This window comes from Heterocephalus glaber, unplaced genomic scaffold, assembly GCF_053883595.1.
Source record: "Heterocephalus glaber isolate CG9 unplaced genomic scaffold, H.glaber_assembly_v1.0 deba00001428, whole genome shotgun sequence".
NCBI classification, from domain to species: Eukaryota; Metazoa; Chordata; class Mammalia; order Rodentia; family Bathyergidae; genus Heterocephalus; species Heterocephalus glaber.
The window spans coordinates 17,994,669-18,007,923 of NW_028258293.1; the positions used below are offsets into that span (position 1 = coordinate 17,994,669).

At 51.6% G+C, this 13,255-nt stretch overlaps 1 protein-coding gene across 22 annotated transcripts in view; it reads right to left on the reverse strand.

Moving 5' to 3' along the window:
• Positions 1-13,255, reverse strand: part of Mical2 (microtubule associated monooxygenase, calponin and LIM domain containing 2) — a 215,014-nt gene that overhangs the window by 173,855 nt on the left and 27,904 nt on the right. For 8 of the 22 annotated variants that reach the window (XM_087211659.1, XM_087211658.1, XM_087211656.1 and 5 more), the window contains exon 1: positions 359-381. The exons of 13 other annotated variants lie outside the window; for them this stretch is intronic. The gene's annotated coding sequence lies outside the window, so the exon portion shown is untranslated. Of the gene's footprint in view, positions 1-358; positions 383-13,255 lie in introns of those variants that run through there. One more of the 22 variants, XM_087211650.1, reaches the window with a different exon arrangement.

Here is a 13,255-nt window from a genome sequence, read left to right on the forward strand (position 1 = left end):
AGGCTGGGAGGACTGGCTCTGCATGGCCCAGAGGAGACACAGACTCCTTCCCAGATGCTCTCTGGGCTCCTCTAAAGTCCACGATGCTCACTTTGGCATCCCTCACATAAGCACTGCTGCCTTCAGCGCCTCAACTTTCCCCCAGGTGCCACACATGTCATCCAGAGAGCACAGACAGATGGCAGGACTCATCTGCTTCTCCGAGCTGTGCAGCCTTGGGCAGATCACTAAAGCTTATCTATCTCTGGTGCCAGCTCAGGCCCAGCATGAAGAGCAGAGGCAGAGGCTGGCGGAAGCATGCATGCTGCCTGGTGTGCTGTGTGCAGACTTTTCTAAGGGTGTGCGGATTGACCCTTACCGCCCATGCAGCTGCACAGGCCTCAGGTTCTTCTGGTATGAGGGACAGATGATAATGACCTGTGTGAAGAGGAAGAAAGAAATATGGCTGCTGGTGGAGCCTGACCCCAAGAAGCACCCGCTGATGGGCTGCATCCATCTCCCTCGCAGATCGCATCTGGAGGGGGCACCAGATGGGGGGAAAAAAAAAAAAAGCTTTGTAAATGGACTCTCCAAGTTACCAACTCCTCCTTGTCTGAGATTGCACACCAGTTTTAAAGGTATCAAGCCAGATCTCACTCCCAGGCAGTAATTTACAAACTGGAAGAACTCGCTTCCTTCTCTCCAAAGAAAAATGGACAACTTAATCTTAGGGCTCCTGCACAGAAAGAGCCAAGGAGCCGAGGTGGGCGTGGGAGCTGCAGGAAGGCTCTTATCTAGGGCAAGATAAGGGAGCTGCAGGGAGACGGCCAACAGGCAGAGATAAGCGCAGCCTTGGACATGCACCCCCGCAGCCGCGCCAGGCTCAGACCTGCCTCCCTGGATCCAAACAGCTGGGTCTCAACAGTCGGGTTGCCAATTTAAGTCAAAGATGATGGTGACACCCATGGTGGGTAGCTTTCCTTGTGGGAAAACATCGGAATATTTAAGTAAATCTGGGTGTGCATCTGGTCACAAGCATTTGCTGGCTGTGTGATTGGAGGCAAGTTACCTCATCTGCCTCAACCTGTTTTCTCATCTGTAAAATGGGGATGATACTACTCACTTCCTAGGGTGATACGCAATAAAGAGATCAGATACATGATGTACTTAACACCTGGCAGCTACACGGTAACTAGCACTGCACTGCTCCTCTTCAAATGGCCGAACTATCATCAAGCCAAAAGGAAGGGGGAAAAACAGCATAATTCATGAGCTTCCCAAGACAAGGAATTATATATACTTTAAAACTACAGGACAAAGCTTTGTATTCAGAAAACCAGGGTTCAAACTCTCTTCCTGGCCAGATCACCAAACTTGTGGGTTTTAAGTCCCTTGTATGTCAAGTAAGGAACATCACTCAGCATAGCTTCAGCCATGAACTGAGACACTGAGGGAATAGGGTGATGTTGGTCAGGAACTGGAAAGAGCTGACCCAGCACCCCAAGGATTCAGTGAGTCTGAGCTTCAACCCTTTGCTTCCGGAGAACTGGTGTGTGCTACCCTTGCTTGGCACCCCAAAGAAGAAAGTCCAGGTGAACTCAGAGGATCTCGAGTGGCTGGCTCTTGGGAAGGTTTTCCCTGTCACCTACCACCCAGCTGCTGCCTTTTTGGAGTTGGATAGAGAAATGGAACCAACTAGCCAGAATATGAAAGGTTCTGAATTTTCTGGGAAATAAACAAGATGTGATGCTGTAGCTTCCAAGAATAGCCTTCAAGCAGTTTGGCCTACTGGAGTCCCTTATTTGTGGTTTTCTCCTGGCTATGTGACTTCATGAGTCAAAAGCAATTCCTTTCCCCTGTCTCTGGCCACTACAAAGTATCACCCGGGGTCTCAAAGTGCAGGTGACAGAATTGGTGATGAGCTTCATCGGTGGCATCTGGGAGACAAGTCCAAGGTTTGCAGAGTCCCCGAACCCTTCTCGTCTGGAGGAGACTCAGGAAGTCTTCTCAGTCATTCCCCGGAGAGAGGAGTTTATTCCCAAAACCTCTCTGCTTCCTGTCTCAGCCTTGAGATCACCCACAGCAGGGGGAAGCCCTCTCCATGCAGGCTGCCCCTCATGCGTGGCGCATACACGGGCTGCAACCCCTCCAGGAAGGCTGTGCACGCATTCACTGTGGGAGTCCCACCAAGGCCCTGGCTGCAACGAGGGCCTGGAAAGCCTCTGTCACCCCCGGCATGAGGCAGGAGCACTGGAAGAGACCCCAAGTCCACTATGGGCCCCGGTCTTCTCTGTCGACTCCTCCATTAGGAGCCCAAGTTCATTTGGCTCCCATCTTTCAGGCCCTAGCCGCCTTCAATGGAGAGTGGGCTCCACTGGTCCAGCTTGGAGGCCTCACACATCCCGCTTCTTCGGCCCTGCCCAGCCTCTCTTGGAGCCACGGCGTCAGGCCCTGGGATGGCCCAGTGAGTCAGCCCCCAACCCCCAATGCCTCATATATCGTGGCGTTTAAACTTGCTCCTCCAGGATTCCTACCGTGCTCCATGTATCTGCCTGGACAGCTCCGCCTCTCCTCAGGACCTTCTAGGACAGTGGTGGCACTCGTGCCACAGTGGGCTAACCGGATCACTGAAAGCTCTGTCATTGTATTTTCTTTTAATGTATGAGAGTTTTTCCTGCACTAAAACCTCCACATTCAGATTTAATTACAGTGTTGGCACTTTGTGATATAAGTGGGTTTGGGGCTGCAGTGTGGCACTCGGTCTCTAAAAAGTTCACCATCACTGGGAGAAACAAAGAACTCTGGCCAGGCACAGGAGGCTCTCCCACTGTGCACTGCCCTCAGGAGGTCAGGGGCACTGCTCAGGGGTCCCGGTGTTTCAGACACACCATGCCAGCCTCTGCCGTGAGGGCCTCATGGAACCAAGCTTGTCTGACAGGCAGAGACCTGGGGGTAGGCGGCCTCCTCAGCATCACACAGCTTGTGCGTGGGAATGCTGTGAAATGAGCCCAGGTCCATCTCACTTCAAAATCCACACTCTCGGCCATGCTCCATTTGAGCCATGACGGGGAAGCAACACGGCCTGCCTTTTTTGAAGCTGCTGTGTAAATTATGTTGGTTAGGTTCTGTAGTCTCTGAAGTTCTGGGCTTGGTGAGGCTGTAAGTGTCAGGCACAGGACGTGGCTTCACAAGTCCTCAGAAAGGACAGAGCAGTCGTTTCTGCTGGATTCCCCTATTCCCCAAGTTTTCCACCGGGAGCATGCACGACTCTCCCAGGACTCCAAGTCCCTTGCTGACATTGCTCTCTGCACAGGACCCAGCCCCATGCATCTTGACCTCTGCAGGTCCAGCAATGCTCGGCACCCACAGCCCCTGACCTCTAGGGCTGCCTGGCCCTGCAGCAGTAGCCCTGCTATTTTCCTCCAGAAAAGAAAGCACCACCCTGATGAGAAGGGAAGCCCTGATGTTGTGCTAATGAACTGGCTCAAATCCTAACAGGTCAGGGCCAAGGTCCCTCCAGGCGGCTCTGCTCTCCAGGCCATGGGGACCTTAAGTTCATATGCGACCCCATTCCAAGGAGCCGTGCCCCCCCCCCACAGCAGTGTAGCATAAGTGCCAGCTGTCCCTGCAGTGAACCCCCCTTCTCATGGAAACCGTGTATCTGGCTGATGAAATAACGTACACTTCACTACACACAGAACCTATCAAATGACAAAAACTCGGCAGACTGTGCTGCGCGTGTCCCGAGTTACCTCAGCCACACACTGGGTGCCCAGGAAGACTCTAAACTCAAAATTCCAGTTTCCAGGAGGCGGCCTGTCTCAACAGAGAGGGTGGGAGGTGCCCAGGGTTGGAAAGCTCAGAGATGGAAAGTGGCGTGCTGTTGCCGGGGCTGGGGACAGGGGATGGGAGTTAGTGTTCAGTGGGTGCTGAGCTTTAGTGTGGGGCCATAAAGATAAAAATGTGTGAATGGACGGCGGCAGCGGCTGCATGGTACCTCGAATGTGCTTCGTGCTGCTGAACTACACCCTCTGAGTTAAATGGTTAATCTCACGCCCTGTGTATTTTACCGTAAGAGTAACAATAAAATGCATACAACATAAAACCACCACGAGCCCCCCTCTAACAGTGTGAGATGCTCAAGGCCAGAGTACAGAATGTGTGGCCTCATTAACAATGAAGATGACTTCAAAATACTGTGGAGTTCAAGTGTAATAGGCCAAATAAATGATTACGCTAATGGAAAAAATGTGTTGGTTAAGTGAAAAAATCTTTAACTTGTTTTCCCAAGTCATCTGGGCTTCTGTCCTTCCCTCCAAATCGGATCTGAGTGCAGGAAGCCTCCCAAAGCTCGGCTCTGCCAAGGTCCCAGTATTTATTTCTCATCCTGCCTTCCCTAGGATCTCAACACTGACCAATCCTTCCTGCACTGGCACTGGTGAAATCTCCCCAAAACCGCAGGGAAATCTGGGTCCCAGCACCTTGGTCTTGGTCCCCAGGGCCTCCTGTACACTGCCCGCTCAGGAGAATGCTGTCCCCCGCTTGGGCTCCAGTGGTCTCTCTACAGTGCTACCACCAACTGCACCCTGCCCCGCCCCCCCCAAGCAGGAAGCGTTCTTCCCTGTGGTAAGCAGATTCCCTAAGCACTCCTTGAAGACAGGTCCACATCAGGCCAGGTTGCTGGATATGCTATTGGTTTGAATAAGTGCCAACAGCAGCTGTGTAATCAGATAAGTTTCTGACCCTCCAGTCAAGGCCTGGCATAGTTTTCATTGACTAACATCAACTTTAAGGACAGACAGTCTCCACAAATCCTTCTGACTCCCTAGGAGAGCTCACCGTTGGGCAAAGAAGCTTTTCCACTTATGAAAACAGTGTCGGCTCCATCACACTCTGTATTTACTGCTTTGTGCACATGGGCATAAGCACATCTCCACACCATAACTCCTAGTCCTCCTTCTAGCCTCCTCTCCTCTAGAAGTAATTCCCTCTCTACACCCCACCATTTGCCCAAGTGGGATGGATTTCTCCCACAGTGTTCCCATAGCACCCTGCACGGACCTCCATTACAGCCGGTTATGCTGCGTTGGAATGAGTATTTTACTTTCCTGCTTCCACTTCCTGTGGGACAAGGCCCTTTCTACACAGTACAGTACATGCTAAAGCAGAATAAAGAGTGAATGAGTGATGGGTGGGAACACAGTCATTGTTGACCTTTAATGAGCATCTATGAAGTCTCAAGCGATACGTTAAAAGCCTTATATATCTTGAAGTCATTAATCACTATAACAAACCAAGGCATTGTTAGATACTAGCATCATCCCCGTATTTCAAAGAATTAGGAAGATCAGCAACTTGTCCAAGGTCAGAAGGCCAGAAGTGGCCAATCTGTGATTCGGAAGCCCAGCAGCTGGAGTTTAGAGACACATCCTTAACCACCACTGCCACCCGGCTCCCACACAAAGTGGATGGAGCCTTGCATGCCAAATGAGGGGCGTGGCCTCTGGTGTAGGAGACCGGTGACTCATGATGCTGTCCACCCTTCTTTCATCAGACTCCAAAATGCTGGGCTCTGCAAGTAACAAGACCTCCTGCACCCTTCCTTATAGCTGTGAGAGCCCAGGTGACCAAGTTCTAGGTCATGGAGCATAAGCAGGGGTATTTATGCCACTTGGAGGAGTGAACCATAAGATCTTCTGTGTTCAGCTCTCCTCCGGAGAACAGTGGCCCTGGCAACCACATCATGAGGACAGCAGAGCCCTGGGGAGGAAGGAGCCAGGACTGCTGGGTGCCCACTTGGAGGGAAACCTTTAGGGCCAGGCTACATGTTTCAGTCTCTTTACATGTGTGAGAAATAAACATGCAGGGAGTGAAGTTGCTGAGAACCAGGGGCTGGTCTGTTAGGTGGTAGCTATCACCTTAAAGAATCTAGGAGGTCCCTGTGGCAGGTGTGTCATGTTGGCCTGCTTAAGAAGGCACCTTCCCCCTATTCAGAAGTTGGGTCATGTGGGAATCAGCATTCCTCTTATAAAACCACGATTGTTTGTCAACTTTCAATAACGACTAGTCTCATCATTTTATGTCTCATATTCCATGAGGATCGCGATATCCTGGAAAAGTTGCTTGGCGCTCTGCCCACTCCTCTATGGAGGCACTGCACACACATACCTGTCTTGAACAGACACATCTTCTTCCAGTTGGAAAATGGCATAAGACAGGAGACAGGGACAGATAATCTAGTTCAGTTCTTTGGCTTCAGTAACAGCCCAAATGCTCTCGAGGCTTCCGGGGGCCTGCAAGCCTGTGTGACGTGTAGGGAAGAACGTGGGTCTCGGAGTCACTAAGTCCTCCTTGGAGCCGGGCATAAGTGACACAGCGTGTTGTGGAAAGTGGGGAGAGTGGCCCCCTCCAAGCCCTGGGCTCCCAGAAGGCAGAGACGGGTTCATTTCACGCAGAGAGTGGGGGCACCTCACGTCCCATTAGCCAACTTTCCACCCAAGGGGTGGCAGCCAGAAGCATGCTTTCCAGGGAGTCTCTGCTGGCACCCAGTGGAGTGACGCTTTGAGTCAGAGAGGCGCTTTTTCTTCTGGGCTGCTGAAATTGGGCCTCGGGGCCTTGACTCTGCCTACTTAGTCTGAAGACAGGGAGCGATGCTGGGGAGCAGGTGCCAAAGTCATGACAAAGTGAACTTGAAAAGGGTGTCCCACTAGCACCTGCGCACCGTGTCCACAGCAGCTTGTCTGGGGGCCTACGGTGACCACGCAGCCGTCCCCACCCCGAGCCACTAGTTCTAGTTACCCAGCGGTGTCTGATTCATCTGTCCTCCAAAGGCCCCCCCATCAACAACCGGTGCCATCCGACTGCATCTCCCACCCCTCCCCCAAATGATTCCTCACTCAACACCTTTTCGGTTGTTTTCTACTTCATGAATTTATCAATATAAAGTCACTCCTAAAACATACACGAACTCAACCACAGTTTTATCTAAATTTGCTTTTACTGGAGAGGAAAAATTGCACTCTCCCTTCCTCCCCTTGTAGCTGAGGTCCCCAAAAGGACAGCGTATCCTTATGAGGCCTCTGTCCTCCCCTCCCATCACCTTCGGCTGCCAGTCTGGCTTCAGCTCCTTGTGTCAGGCCCAATGCCAACATACACTCTTCTAAAACCAGTGGCCACTTATCAGGCCTTACCCAACTTGAGGTCTCCGAATTTTTGGTCTCTGCCAACTCCTCTCTTTCCACCTGCCCCTGAGAGTGAAGGTCCAGTCCTCTCTTTCCAGAGCCTCAGCACCCTGACAGTTCCTCCAGTGCATGTGGCCTGATGACTCACCAAGCTTTAGCTCTAGCGAGCATCTCTCTGCTGCATTCCAGGCCACATGTCAACTTCAGTGTGACATCTCCCCAGCTCCGATGCAGACCGGGCCTGTGGTCCGTTCACCCTCACCCACATCTCTCCCACCTCCTGCAGCCCTACCCCATGAACAACTCCATCTGCACCAGACTCCAGTGCCAAAACTCTGGAGTTCAGGGTGTCCGCCCCTTTCCCCTCATCACAGAGAGCCAACCCCCGCCTTCTCACTAGCCATGTACCCTGCCTCCCGTCCCTCTTCTCTTTGGAGGTCCAGCCTCCACCTGCTCTCACTGGGACTCACAGAGTTCCTCAATGCCTTCCTGCCTCCAGAGTCGCCTCCCTTCCAGCTCCCAGCTTCATTCTCAAACTACTGCCAGAGAGATCTTGCTAGCAGAAACACACACTTGGTAAGGTCCTGCTCCTGCTCACAGTCCCGCAGGAGCTCCCTGACAAGTCCAAACTCAGTAGAGTAAAACACAGCTTTCGTGATCTGGCCCTCGCCTGCTCCTGCAACCTCTCCACTCACCACTCCTCTGGCCCCTCATCCTCTAAACTTATGGAACCATCTCTGGGCCACCGATGCACGGAACTCCTCCATACTCCACCCCTGTGCCCTGGCTTACATTGGTCCCTCTGTCTGGAATACCAACCCAAGGTCACTTGGTGAAAGCCCAGTCAACTTGACAGCTAAAACCTCCAAGGCATCAGAGGGTCATGGGTCCCAGTTTGGATGCTGGAGTCAGACAGACAGGCCACAAATCCTGACCCATCCCTTACCAGATGTGTGGGCCAGGGTGGGTTAGCTAAGCTCTTTGAACCTCAGTTTTCTCATCCATAAAGTGGGGATAATAATAGCCCTGACCAGCTGGGTTACCTGAAGATGAGAGACAATGAAGGCTGGCTAGGCAGAACTCTTAGCTGCATTGTTCTCCTTTGAAGGCTTACCTTGCCCACCCCTCACCCCTTTTCACACACCGCGCTCTATGCAGGCTTGTCGGATGCTTTCCCACACACTCCTGCATGGATCTACTTGCAGGTGTACTTGCTTCTCCAAACTGTGAGCTCTCTGAGGCCAGCAGTGGCACAGTCCCGCACCTGGCACCTGGGCCTCTGGCAAGTCTAAGTGCTTGTAACAACTGCTTGTGGTTCAAACCAAATCAAGAGCATCATCATATGAAACGCAAAATATACGGTGGCTTCTTGGGTTGTGACTTTTCACAAAGACGTAGGGGTCCCTGTTCCCCTCGGACAAATCCAACTTTGCAACTGGGATCCCCAGCTCCTAATCAGCACCACCCATGCAGCCAGCCCCTCTTTATGTCAAGCTGGATTCCCAGGGGCTCTCAGCTTGCTTTGTGGCTGCCACCTCTGTGGTCACCTAAGATCACTGCTTTTCTACTCCTACCTGCTCAGGTCTCAAGCAGCTAGCCTGGGGCATTGATTGAAGACCTACTAGGAGCTGTGCTCCATGGGACATTCACAGTCTACTTCGGGGATCGAACTCCCTGACTCCCCAGCTAGACCTGAAGCAGAGCCTACCAGCATGTGTGGATGCAGAGTTGGGAGACAGAGCACCTGGGAGCTGGAGAGAGATCCCATGGTGGGATCGTCAGGGGCAGGAGTGTTCAGAAGCAAAAGCTTCCCCAGCCCTTGCCTGCTGTTCATTCCGCTGCACTCTCCTAATTCCTGATGTCCAGCTGAGAGGTCATTAAACCGAGCTCCATAGCAGATTCGTCAGGAAGTATGCAGAGCTCCAGCTTCCTGTGCCCCCTCCTGAACAGGATCTCTGCAGCCCGAAGTCTAAGAGGCAATGTGCTCATAACTCTCCAGGGGGTTCCGTCCAGCTCCACACTGCAGTCCACTGACCAAGCACCTACCGAGGACCTTGGCAGGCTGTGGGCACCAGGTGAGCAACAGCCCCCCCCCCCCGCCCCATCTTCTGAGAACTGTGCTGTCACAAGGGTCCCATGGGGCATAGACAAGGCCATGGTACTTCATTTAGCCTGGAATGTATTTTTGTGCATTAATCTTGTTCACACAGCCCATGTATAAACTTCTCAAGGAAAAGGCCAATGTCTTTTGTTTCTTTTCTATTTCCCGGAGTATCTACCTCAGCTCTAGGACTCAGCCGGTACTCAATCAATGCTTAAGATTCAAATAATGCAGCTTTTTGAACCATGTTCTTTATTGACTAATCCACTCATTGATAAGTTGCCTACTAGTTTGTGTATTTGTAATCCCAGTACCAGTGGTCCTTCTGCTGCTAGTAGGCAGGTGGCACATGTTTGATGAATGAATAAATGTTTACCAGTAAGAATGTACCTCGGGAAGGATGGACCTGCTTCCACATCTATGTTTTTAATTGAATTACAGACCTTTAATCTCAAGATTAATTTCCTGACATGTAATTACACAGGCTTTGTTGTTTTCATCATGAATGTTATTAATTATGTAAGTAATACCTTCCTGGGTCCCAGCAGTCGGCTGGCCTCTGTGTGAACGTGCCGAGGCCAGGGAAGAAGGTCCTGTGTGTCCTTTCCACTAAGCCATCCACCTGGCCAGCAGCCCAGTGGGCCACACCCTCACCCCGGTCCCCATACAAGGGCTTGTAAGTGGCTCTCAGCCTTTATGAGCAGGCGTGTCCACCTGCATGGGTGGGTGAGCCCTGGCTGAGTCAGAAGGACTGATGGGCCATCCACAGGCTACCGCCCTGTCAGCACGCTGGGAGCTGGGGTCTGGCGTGTAGATGCACCGTCCTCTGTGCTGCAGGGGCAGCACAGCAAAGCAAAGACAACACGGAGGCTCTCAGGAGCCATGTCCAAGAGTGGGGCACTCTCTCAGTCCAGCAGGGCTGGGCTGCAAGCAGAGGTAGCAGGGAAACGGACTCCAGCCTGTCCTTCTAGGGCCACCACTGCCAGCGGCTGAGTGTTGTTACAGACATTTGTTTGTTTAAGCCCTGAAAATGGGACTCATAGTCTTGTGGTGGCTTGGATCCAAGATCAGTGGGGCCTCCCCTCTCCCTCCTGAGAGATAGCTTCATCAGGACTCCCTCTGGTCTTTTCTGAAGTGTATGCTGGATCCTGGAGAGCAGGCACACAACTTAGTCTAGACCTGTTCCCTTCCTTTCTGCTTCTGCTAGAGGCAGAAGGATTTATTTGCTGTTTATTCATTTTTTCATTCTACAGATACTGATGACTATGACCGATGGCTGCCAGGTGGTGTGCTATGCAAGCACAGCTCAGCAGTTCCCATAGACCCTCAGGAGAGCAAACAGACACTGGGAGGGTGAGCCAGCTGAGGGAGACCTTCCTCCCTTCACCAGGGCCAAGAGGAGCTCTCTGCCCATGGAAAATTTGCTGCTACCTATCAGTAGGCACTCAAAGGTCTGAGCAGAAGGAGATAAAGGTAGCACTGACCTGCTGCCTGGCATGCGGAGGAACAGGGGTCTCCTGGAAACTGCTTTCCCCAGAGATCTGTGAAGCCCAGTAAGTTTCCAGATAGTAAATGCAGAAAGGCTGTCTGATCAGACAGGGTAGAATCCATCCCCAAAATAAACTCCACCACTGAACTGAGGTTGGAGAGATTATTTTATCTTCTAGGACTTGGCGCGTGAGCACTGGGATTTGAAAGTCTAGCTACACTTGCCTACTTGGTGATAGTGATGAGGCTCTTGCTGGCAGCTGAGAGCAACACAGGCTATGTGGGAGGGGCGGAGGTCTCAGGACCCTGACTCTCCTGGGCCATGGCCCAGAGCATGGAGATGCTGGGATACGTGGCTCAGTCTCAGCAAGCGCCTTGACCACTCAGTGGGTCCACATGCCCCTCACTGACTCCAGACTCCAACAGCCCACAGCCTGGGAAAGAACCACTGAGAGTGTGACCAAGTTGGAGAATGTACCAGGCTGGAAGGGGGACATCTCTCATCCAGCCAACACACTACATTTGCGCTGGGGGAGCAAAGACACTGGATACTCTCCTTGGTACTTGGGCTCATAGTCTGAAAAACATTCATTAAGATAAGTGTACTTTCCCAGAAAGGATTTTCTCTTTCCTCATAAAGATATGAAATCTAAGGGCTACAAATATAGACTGTTGATATGAAACCATTAGAAGCTGACTTTGACTTCAAATCCTTCTGGTTTATTGGTCTTTTCCTCTCCATGGAGGGCAATTCAGACTTAAAGCTCAGTTTCCAAAGCTGATTTCCTGAGAAATCAGCAAGAAATTCATTAAAGAAGGGACAGCCAGCCCAGAGGACAAGAGCTCCTGGAGGGCTCCCTCTCTCTTTACCACTCTTCTTTCCTTTCTAAAGATCTGACATTAAAAAAAAAATCTGGTCACCCTCATGAGAAATTATCTACTTCCTGGTTGCTTTTGCCTTGCAAATATCATCCTTAAAAACAGCAGTATATTTTTATTGGTCCTTTTTATTTTTAAGTAGCATTCTCACCCCACATCCCGAGCTCCTGCAGAAGTACTGCGTGGCCCTGTCTGGAATGCAAAACAGTCCCTGGAGAGACAGTCTGCACAGGAACTCACAAGGGTGTTTACTATCTGCTTATTTGGCCAGAGGAATCAGAGCCATTTTAAATATGAATTGGTGACGTGGTGCATCCCACCACACTCCCTCTGCCCCACCAATATCACCTCCAGAGATATGAAATGGAGGAAAAGGACACAAATTGAAAACAAGCCTGCACACGTGCACGGAGTATTTCAGATGCCTGGAGAATTCGTATCTGGAGGATCTTCGCTGTTCCATTGATCTTTCCTTCAATGAAGCTCGCATAGTAGCTAGTGTTTGTAAGGCCTCGCATAGCCTGGCTCCAAACTTCCTCTTCCTCCCACAGCCAATCTTTCAACTGCATGTTCTACTCTGTGCACTCTCAGCCAAGAGAGAAACATGCACGCACCCCCTCCTTCCAGATATGGAGCCGGGCCCTTTCTTACCTCCATACCTTTTCCTTGCAAAATCCCCCACCTCCTTCTCTGCCTGGCAATCTCATTGTCATGCTTCAAGCCAAGTCCCACAGCCATGCCTTGGCACAGTATTTCCCAGGTGCTGCCCTCTTCTCAGTGCTTTCAGAGCCCTAGGAGCGTCTCTCTATACTAACACTTGGAAGGCTGTGACAACAAACATCTGTCCCACTACAAGGGCAGCTACCTGCTCCTGGGAGTCAAGGGACTGGGCCTTATTCAACTTTGCAACTCAAGAACCAAGCCCAGGGCCTGGCAGTGAGAAGTACCATTCTGAATGCTGGAAGCTTCCATCAATGTCTGGCCCACTTTCCCCAGTCCTTCCCTCCCTGTGCAGAGAGGCCCGGTGAACCACGGGACAGGGGTAGAGTTTGGAGTCAGATGCCCTGTGTCAACCCTGGCCCTTGTGCGACATGGGCAAGTTATTTAACTTGGATCTGCCTCAGTTTCTTCTGTACAAATAGCCTTGCGTGCCTCTTCCAGGGCTCCTGTGAGGAAAAAGGCCACAATATGCAAACCTAGTGCCTGCTCAATGGGCAGAGCTCAACACACAAATCCTTGAACTCAGTCGAAAATGTGGAGCCAAAAGGTATCCATAGAAAAAATGAGTGGCTTCCATTTGGCACCCATGTCTTCAACAGAGCCATGGGGTAGCCTGCTGCTCTCTGAGCGAGGGACGGTGCAAGCTGCACTCAGTCCCCACCCTCAGAACAAGCCTGCTTAGCAGTAAAGCCAAGCCATTGTTATCTGCATGGCAAACCCATGGCCAAGGTCGGGCCTTCATCGCCTTCACTTCCTGTCTTGGTCTGTCCCCTCAAGACAAACCCTAAAACACCATTGTGCTGACTGGGCCTTGCCAGGTGCTAAGTGCAAGGGGCAGAAGCCGCTCAGCCTCTCTCCACACTGCTGCGCCCAGGTTTTACGAGGCCTGGGTAGACAGCGAGGTGGC